Source organism: Scylla paramamosain, chromosome 27 (genome assembly GCF_035594125.1).
Source record: "Scylla paramamosain isolate STU-SP2022 chromosome 27, ASM3559412v1, whole genome shotgun sequence".
Lineage (NCBI taxonomy): Eukaryota > Metazoa > Arthropoda > Malacostraca > Decapoda > Portunidae > Scylla > Scylla paramamosain.
Window position 1 is genome coordinate 20,278,044 of NC_087177.1, and position 9,944 is coordinate 20,287,987.

A 9,944-nucleotide genomic window follows, 5' to 3' on the forward strand; every position below is an offset into this window, starting at 1 on the left:
TAACCGGCTGAGTATGTATGGTTGAAGATTTCTGTGAGTTTTGTTAGGGCAGACTCCGGTAAGTTGGTGAGTATCGTTTTATTTATTTTGCTATGCCCTGGTGTATTGTTTTTGAAAGATTTTATAGTGTTGGTGATTTCTTGTAATGTAATTGTTGCTGTGGTGTATTCTTGGTTGTTTAGTCTGCTGAGATCCGAGGTGTGGTATGGGGAAATTAGGTTTCTGTTGGCTGTAATGTAGTTATTTATATTATTGTCTGTTTCTTGATGGAATAGTATGTTTTCTTCAGGTGTAATGGTGAATATATTTTCCCAGATGTTTCGGAATATTGTTTCTTTTTCTTTAATGTCATATATTTTTTGGTTATTGTGGTTTATGTAAGGTGAAGTGTTAATTTTGTTTTCCTTCAGTCTCTTTATTTTGCTCCAGAACTGCTTTGGGTCTTTGTATAGGTTTCTTAGCTGGTCTATAGTGTTTTCCCAATTCCTATTGTGTTGAGCTTTGTATTCCAGCACTAAGTTTGTTTTGAGAGTGGAGTAGTACTTATATTTTTCGCGTTCCCAGCCAATTATATTAGCTCTATGTAGGAGTTGTTTTATTGTATACTGTATGTTTTTTATTATTGGGTTTGTTGTTGGGTGTTGAATAGTTTTTTTGGTGTTTCATTGGGATGTATAATTTTATTGCGTTGAGGATCGTGTCATACCAGTGTCTGATGTGTGTATCTATTTCTACTTTGCTCAAGTTGTTGTTTGATATAGGCTTCATCTGTTGGTCTATGTATGTTTGAAATGAATCCCAGTCAGCTGCCTTGTAATGGGGTCTTGGTGGTGACGGGATTCTTATTGGTAGTGTAGTGATGGTGAATATGATGGGTAGGTGGTCCGAGGCAGTAGTTGGACCTTGTTTGACGGTGTAGTTATGGTATGTTTGAGAGTTTGCCAATATTATGTCTGGTGTTGTCTGTGTGTTGTGTGATATGTATGTGGGAAAGTTGGGTCCTAGATGGGTAAGTTTGTTTCTGTTTATCAGCATTTCTAATCCTTTTCCTACTGTATTGGTGGAATGTGTACCTAAGCATGGGTGTTTGGCATTTAGGTCTCCTAGTATGTATGTTGGTGTATTGTTGGAAGCTAGGCGGTGGAAGTCCGTGATCGGTAGGTAGGGTCTGCGTGGTGGTAGGTATGTAGTTGCGATATTTATTGGTCCTGCGGTAGTTTCTATTGTGACTTGTAATATGTCGGTGTCAAATTCGTTGGTTATTTTGTGTTTTATGTTAGATTTCACTAGGATTGCACTTCCATCGTGTAGTTCACCTGATGAATTAATTGTGTGTGTGGTGTAATTGTGGATATGTATTGTTTTGTTGTTTCCGATTCCATGACTGTTTATTAATATGATATCAGCGTTTATTTCGTTATAGGTGTTGGTAAAATTGTGTCTGTTTGGGTGCCAATGAGCAACGTTGTGTTGTATGATTTTTAACGTGTCCATTGTTGTTAGTGCTGTTGTTTAATGTGAAGGCCTTAACGTTTAACGGTGTTTGTTGTGTGTTGTGATTACTTTGAGGCGTGTCTGTGTCTGTGTCTGTGTTTAGTGGCTTTGTTGGGGGGTGGAGTGAGGTCTTGGTGCAGGCCGTTCCGTATTTTGTTGAACTGCGTGTCGTCTATTGTGCACCAACAATTTGATAGGTCTATGTCTTTGTTTATTAGATAGAGTAGTATTTCTTGCTCTGTGTAGACTGGGTTTGTGTATCTAAATTTATATAGGCCGATGTCTATTCCTTGTCTGATACTTTTTAAGGTGAGTGTTGTGTCTTTTGGCCACCCTTCGCTTTTTTTTGTTATTATCTGGAGGCCGATTGCTCTACCCTTCATTTTTTCTAGTGGTGGCATATCCATTTCGTCTTCATTTGTGTCTTGCTCTTGTTGGGTGGGTTGTGATGGGTTGTGAGTTCCCTGTGGGTGTGCGTTTTCAGTGTTTTGTGTGTTCTCTTCAGATGCTGGGGTTTGCACTTCCTTGGTAAGGTTCATTATTTGTTTTGAAGGGGGGTTATTGGGAAGAATGATTGGTGGAAGGTTATTAAGTTTAAGTGCTCTATTGAATTCATCGTTGTATGTTCCCGGGTTTGTAGAATTTATTAGATGTGCATGCATTAAGCATGCCATCAACTTTGCAGCTGTTTCCTTTTCAATTGTGGGAGTAGATGCTGGTAGATTGAGGGGTGCCATGCTCTTGTTGGCTGACGTGACATTGCTGTAGGTTTTAGTGCTGTTGCTATTTTTCAACTGTTGCCTTTTTTCTTCAAGTGTTTTTTTCCTTTGTGGGCATTTATTTGCAAGAGTCCTATGTTCTCCTTTGCAATTGATGCACTTTCTGATGTTGCTTGCACTGCACTCCCTCCATGTATGGTCATTTGAGCTGCATTCGGAACATATCTTATATTCCTTAGGTTTGGGGCATTTTGAAGTAATGTGGTCTTCTATGACGTAGCATTTGAGACATGTAGTGATGGGGATGTATTCTTCTATTTTTATTGTGTGTGCAGGAATGCTCATGTGGAACCCAAGGATGCCTTTCTCTGTTGCTTTTTTTGCTGCTGTTGTTTCTTTAAAGGTAACTTTTAGTATTTTTGTTCTGGGAATCTTAAATATTGAGTCGATTCCTTCATTCATCCATGTGTTCTTTGTCAGTAGCTCTTCTTCAATTTCCTTTTCCGTGTGGTTGTAGATGTATTCATCGGTATTGAAAATTAGCACGGTCCTTTTTGCTTTTAACTCCGGTGGCAGGATTGGCAGAAACCTGTTGTTAGTGAGTTCTTGTTGGGTCTTTTGCTGGAAGATTTTATCAACTTCTTCGTCTGATCTCGTGAGGACGATGAAGCCATCTTGAACGGTGATGATCCTAGTTGTGTAGATGATGTTTGCAGACAATATTCTCAGCAGGATGATTCTGTTGCCTTGAGTAGTGTCTTCACTCTTTATTTTCACGCGTGCCATTATCATATTTTTTTTTCCTGGGCTTAGGAACAGTTGAAAGCTTAAAGTAAAGAGGAAGATATTCCGGGGTGGAGAGGTGAGTGAAATAATACCTACTTGGGGCCAGGGCCCGACACAAAAAAACAGCTATGTAGCAGATAACTGGAAGGAGCCTGCCTAAGCAACCCCGTTTAGTGTTCCAGCCGCTAGCAGCTGTCGTAAACACCCGGGACTACGCCTAATCCTATTAAGAGTTTGCCCGACCTTAATCACAGTGGCTTAAAGCAGCCATCTAATGGCCCCCCGCAAGCAAGACAGATTGTCTATGAAAATTCTTTAAATGAAAGAAATGTTTGGCCCTAAAAAGGGCCTAGATATTGCTGTTATGAAGATCATTCGTGGATGACTTCTTAGGCACGCTCGCCACGGATGCGATGAGCCAGTTGGTTGTCCTTTGGCATGATAGTCACGCGCTTGGCATGGATGGCGCACAGGTTGGTATCCTCAAACAGACCCACGAGGTAAGCCTCGGAAGCTTCCTGGAGAGCCATGACAGCAGAGGACTGGAAGCGGAGGTCAGTCTTGAAATTCTGAGCAATTTCACGCACCAGGCGCTGGAAAGGCAATTTCCTGATAAGCAGCTCAGTGCTCTTCTGATAACGGCGGATCTCACGGAGAGCAACGGTTCCAGGCCTGTAACGGTGGGGTTTCTTGACATCTCCAGTGGCTGGAGCAAACTTGCGAGCTGCCTTTGTAGCAAGCTGCTTGCGGGGGCGCCTTGCCACCAGTGGACTTGCGAGCCTTTTGCTTGGTACGTGCCATAGTTGTGGTAACAACAACTCGCAACGAACACTCAGCTGAGTCTGCCCGCGCTTCCCACAAAATCCCTTTATATATGAATCGGGTGGGCCCCACGACTCCAACTCTGCCTTGTGATTGGTCAGAAACGTCCAGTGAAGCTCATCGCCCACGCAGTCACCGCATGAAGGATGTGATCATTATTGTTAGTCTAATTAATTTTGTTCTTGTTCTTATTCTTATTCTTATTCTTTCTTCCCTCATTCATAACAAATCTTGGAAAATATACAGCAGAACAGACATGTCATTTAAAATTCTAAGACAATTAGCAAGAAAGTTGTGATATTCTTATTTTTTTCATTCTTTTTATTCTATTTTTTTTCTTATTCTTGTCATAATTATTATTTTTATCTTTATTATTTTCATTTTTTTTTATTATTCTTCCTATTCTTATTCTAATTTTTCCTACTTTTAGAGAGATGAGGCTTGTGCTGTCACCCATCCAAGTTCTGCCCGAACCCCCTGCTTAACCTTGCTGATCCCGCCGTCAGCTGATTGGTCAAGAGCGGAGAACAAGGTGTTGGGAGGGCTTATTTCTCTTATTCTTATTCTTTCCTGTATTGTTGTTGCATTGTTGTGCAGAAAATGTTGGAAAATATGCACTAAAATTGACCCTTCATTTATAATTCTACGACAATTAGCAATAGAGATATATTATTACTTCTTTCCTTTATTTTTGTTCTTTTTATTCTTAATCTTCTTACTTTTATTATAGTTGTTATTGTTATTTATTATTTTCGTTTTTCGTTCATTTTCCTTATTCTTATTGCTATTTTTTCCTATTCTCAGAGAGATGAGGCTTTTGCGGTCACCCATCCAAGTTCTGCCCGGACCCCCTGCTTAACTGCGCTGATCCCGCTGTTAGCTAATTGGCCAAGACCGGAGAACTAGGTGTTGGGAGGCCTTCTTTCTATTATTCTTATTCTTTCTTCCCCCATTCATATCGTTGTATTGGAAATGTTGGAAAATATACAAAAGAATTCACCCTTCTATGACAATTAGGAAGAAAGACATGGGATGCTTTCTTTCTTTCTTTTTTATATTCCTTTATTGTAATTTTTCTTATTCTTGTTATAATAATTCTTACTGTTATCTTTATTACTTAAAATTTTCGTTCATTCTCCCTATTCTTATTCTTATTTATCATTTTCTCAGACAGATGAGGCTTGTGTAGTCACCCATCCAAGTATTGCCCGGAACCCCTGCGTAATCTCGACGATTTCATTTGAAAATACCTATTTACTTATTTATTTATTATTATATTTATTAAAAAAAAAAGAAGAAAAGAAGAAGATGAAGAAAAAGGTATATAATCGAAATACTCTCTCTATACTGTAGCAATAGTTTAGCTGGATGTGCTTGTATTGTGTCAAAAATACTTGCAATATCTGCAATTGTAACCTGCAGTGTCGGCATAATGCATAATTAAGCAATGAAAAGAAAAATTAATAAAAGAATAAATGAAAAAAAAAGAAAAAAGATACAATTAACATCTAGATATATTAGCTACCCCTCTACGTTTCTTTATCACTGCAGAAAATGGCAAACATTTTAACGTTGACTTGTCAAAATTCAACTAAAATAAGGATTAAATAAGGATCGTCACCCCTTCCCCAGAGGATATTCATTGTCTTTGAATATATATATATATATATATATATATATATATATATATATATATATATATATATATATATATATATATATATATATATATATATATATATATATATATATTCTTTTTATTTAAAGTCAAATTTACTTATGTTAATTCTTCTTCACTAAGAGACAGAGAGAGAGAGAGAGAGAGAGAGAGAGAGAGAGAGAGAGAGAGAGAGAGAGAGAGAGAGAGAGAGAGGTAACGTCCTTGAGGATAGCAGCTCGTCTACGCTCCGCTCAGTGATCAGCGTTAGAATGTAATTCGTCATTTCTTAAAAAAAAAAAAAAAAAAAACAGAAACTTTATTTAGGGGGCTTGCTGGAAACAAACTACAATGGAGGAAAGAACAATATGTGTGCTATATGACCCACCCAGCTAAATTTTCAAGAAGCAAACGCAAGTGGGAAAATACGAGGAAGATAAATTTTCATTTATATACGTTTTATGGTAAATTCTGCCACGCCTTCCTCTATTCATCAACTGTCACTGACACATATTCCCTTTATTTTTTACTTTATAGAATCTTTTGTAGGGCAAGACTCTAGAGGATATGTGCTTTCATAAGGTCTATAATGCTTTGCTTATCATAGAGACGTAAAAAAAAAAATAATAATAATAATAAAAATAAATTAATTAATTCATTTAAAAAATCAAAATAAATAGATAAATAAATAAATTAATTAATCAAATAAATACTATGCTTCACCTTTATAGCATTCGTATGAATGTCAAAACAAAACAAAAAAATATAAATATAAATATTAATATGAAAAAAATAATTACTAAATATATGAAAAATAGCATTACTACTACTACTACTACTACTACTACTGCTACTACTACTACTATTTTTTTTTTATGTAGGAAGGACACTGGCCAAGGGCAACAAAAATGTAATAAAAAAAAATGCCCACTTAAATGCCAGTCCCATAAAAGGGTCCAAGCAGTGGTCAAAAAATGATGAATAAGTGTCTTGAAACCTCCCTCTTGAAGGAATTCAAGTCATAGGAAGGTGGAAATACGGAAGCAGGCAGGGAGTTCCAGAGTTTACCAGAGAAAGGGATGAATGATTGAGAATACTGGTTAACTCTTGCGTTAGAGAAGTGGACAGAATAGGGGTGAGAGAAAGAAGAAAGTCTTGTGCAGCGAGGCCGCGGAAGGAGAGGAGGCATGCAGTTAGCAAGATCAGAAGAGCAGTTAGCATGAAAATAGCGGTAGAAGACAGCTAGATATGCAACATTGCGGCGGTGAGAGAGAGGCTGAAGACAGTCAGTTAGAGGAGAGGAGTTGATGAGACGAATAGCTTTTGATTCCACCCTGTCTAGAAAAGCAGTATGAGTGGAACCCCCCCCCAGACATGTGAAGCATACTCCATACATGGACGGATAAGGCCCTTGTACAGAGTTAGCAGCTGGGGGGGGGAGGGTGAGAAAAACTGGCGGAGACGTCTCAGAACACCTAACTTCATAAAAGCTGTTTTAGCTAGAGATGAGATGTGAAGTTTCCAGTTCAGATTATAAGTAAAGGACAGACCGAGGATGTTCAGTGTAGAAGAGGGGGACAGTTGAGTGTCATTGAAGAAGAGGGGATAGTTGTCTGGAAGGTTGTGTCGAGTTGATTGATGGAGGAATTGATTTTTTGAGGCATTGAACAATACCAAGTTTGTTCTGCCCCAATGAGAAATTTTAGAAAGATCAGAAGTCAGGCGTTCTGTGGCTTCCCTGCGTGATATGTTTACCTCCTGAAGGGTTGGACGTCTATGAAAAGACGTGGAAAAGTGCAGGGTGGTATCTTCAGCGTAGGAGTGAATAGGACAAGAAGTTTGGTTTAGAAGATCATTAATGAATAATAAGAAGAGAGTGGGTGACAGGACAGAACCCTGAGGAACACCACTGTTAATAGATTTAGGAGAAGAACAGTGACCGTCTACCACAGCATCAACAGAACGGTCAGAAGGAAACTTGAGATGAAGTAAACAGAGAGAAGGATAGAAACCGTAGGAGGGTAGTTTGGAAATCAAAGCTTTGTGCCAGACTCTATGAAAAGCTTTTGATATGTCCAAGGCAACAGCAAAAGTTTCACCAAAATCTCTAAAAGAGGATGACCAAGACTCAGTAAGGAAAGCCAGAAGATCACCAGTGGAGCGGCCTTGACGGAACCCATACTGGCGATCAGATAGAAGGTTGTGGAGTGATAGATGTTTAAGAATTTTTCTGTTGAGGATAGATTAAAAAACTTTAGATAGGCAGGAAATTAAAGCAATAGGACGGTAGTTTGAGGGATTAGAACGGTCACCCTTTTTAGAAACAGGTTGAATGTAGGCAAACTTCCAGCAAGAAGGAAGGGTAGTGTTGACAGACAGAACTGAAAGAGTTTGACTAGGCAAGGTGCAAGCACGGAGGCATTGTTTCGGAGAACAATAGGAGGGACCCCATCAGGTCCATAAGCCTTCCGAGGGTTTAGGCCAGCGAGGGCATGGAAAACATCATCGCGAAGAATTTTAATAGGTGGCATGAAGTAGTCAGAGGGTGGAGGAGAGTATGTAAGTATTTTATGTAAGTATTTTATTTATCTATTTATTTTATTTTTTTGCTTGTCTTATTGCATTAAGCGAGGTAAAAAAAATGCAAAATGATGAATGAATAAGTAAAAAAAAATGTTGGAATGCCAACAACATATGGTGTTCCCAGGCGGTTACCTATCCAAGTACTAACCGGAACCAACGTTGCTTATTTTCGCTGATCAGACGAGAAGCGGTGTATTCAACGTTGTGTGGTCGTTGGCCTTGGTGAGCTTGAATTTCCGACTATTAGAAGATTAGACTATCTTCTTCTTCTTGTTCTTGTTCTTGTTCTTCTTCTGTTTCTCTTTTTCCTTCTTCTTCTTCTTCTTCTTCTTCTTCTTCTTCTTCTTCTTCTTCTTCTTCTTATTATTATTATTATAATTTTTTTTTTCTTCTGCTTCTTCTTCTTCTTCTTCTTCTTCTTCTTCTTTTTCTTCTTCTTCTTTTTCTTCTTTTAATATTATATTTTCATTTATTTATTTATTTTTTATTATAATTATTTTATTTTATTTTTGTTGTTATTATTATTTTCTTCCTCTTTTTCTTCTTCTTCTTCTTCTTCTTCTTCTTCTTCTTCTTCTTCTTCTTCTTCTTCTTCTTCTTCTTCTTCTTCTTCTTCTTCTTCTTCTTCTTCTTATTATTATTATTATTATTAATTTATTATCATTATAATTATTATTTGTATAGTAAAAATGATAAGGAGAAGAAGAAGAATAATAATTTATTATTAAGAACAATGATGATGTGAGGTGGTGGCAGTAGTTGGGTGTGCTCTCGGCCCAGGAATATCTGGGCCAATCACAGAACTGGCTGGGACGGGGACCCGTGATCCTGATCCAGTTGCGGGATGAAGCTTGTATAGTCACCCATCCACGTTTTGCCCAGAGCCGTTGCTTAACCTCGTTGATCTTGAAGTATGAAAAAAATAATAAGAATATATATATATATATATATATATATATATATATATATATATATATATATATATATATATATATATATATATATATATATATATATATATATATATATATATATATATATATATATATATATATATATATATATATATATATATATATATATATATATATATATATATATATATATATATATATATATATATATATATATATATATATACACACACACACAGAGAAAGAGAGAGAGACAGAGAGAGAGAGAGAGAGAAAGAGAGAGAGAGAGAGAGAGAGAGAGAGAGAGAGAGAGAGAGAGAGATGCTTTATTTGTCAATGGAAGCATTTTATTATTTGTTTTTCTTTTCTGCTTGCCTTATTGCATTGTTTTATCATCAAGGGAGGGAGAAAAATGCAAAATGATGAATAAATAAGGAAATAAAAATGTTGGAATGCCAACAACATCTGGTGTTCCCAGGCAGTCACCCATCCAAGTACTAACCGGACCCAACGTTGCTTAACTTCGCTGATCAGACGAGAAGCGGTGTATTCAACGTGGTGTGGTCGTTGGCTCTGATGAGCTTGACTTATCGACTATTTGAAGATGATGTTCTCCTGCTTAGTTTTGAAAGCAACGCTTTTCATAGTATAGTTATATATATATATATATATATATATATATATATATATATATATATATATATATATATATATATATATATATATATATATATATATATATATATATATATATATATATATATATATATATATATATATATATATATATATATATATATATATATATATATATATATATATATATATATATATATATATATACATAAACCATACTGGAAGAGCAAGGAGTTAATGTTAACAAATATATTTGTTTATTTCTTCCAACTAGAAGAGCGGAAACTGGTTATGCTACCAAATGGAAGATAGTTTCTGAAAATTAGAATATGA

At 36.5% G+C, this 9,944-nt stretch overlaps 1 non-coding gene and 1 pseudogene across 1 annotated transcript; both read right to left on the reverse strand.

The window, feature by feature from the left end:
* Window positions 1–8,160: 8,160 nt before the first annotated feature.
* On the reverse strand, window positions 8,161–8,279 carry LOC135114520 (5S ribosomal RNA; annotated as a pseudogene).
* Window positions 8,280–9,428: 1,149 nt separating this feature from the next.
* On the reverse strand, window positions 9,429–9,547 carry LOC135114600 (5S ribosomal RNA). The gene has a single exon (XR_010275573.1). It is a non-coding gene; the product is annotated as a 5S ribosomal RNA (ribosomal RNA).
* Between the last annotated feature and the right edge of the window lie 397 nt (window positions 9,548–9,944).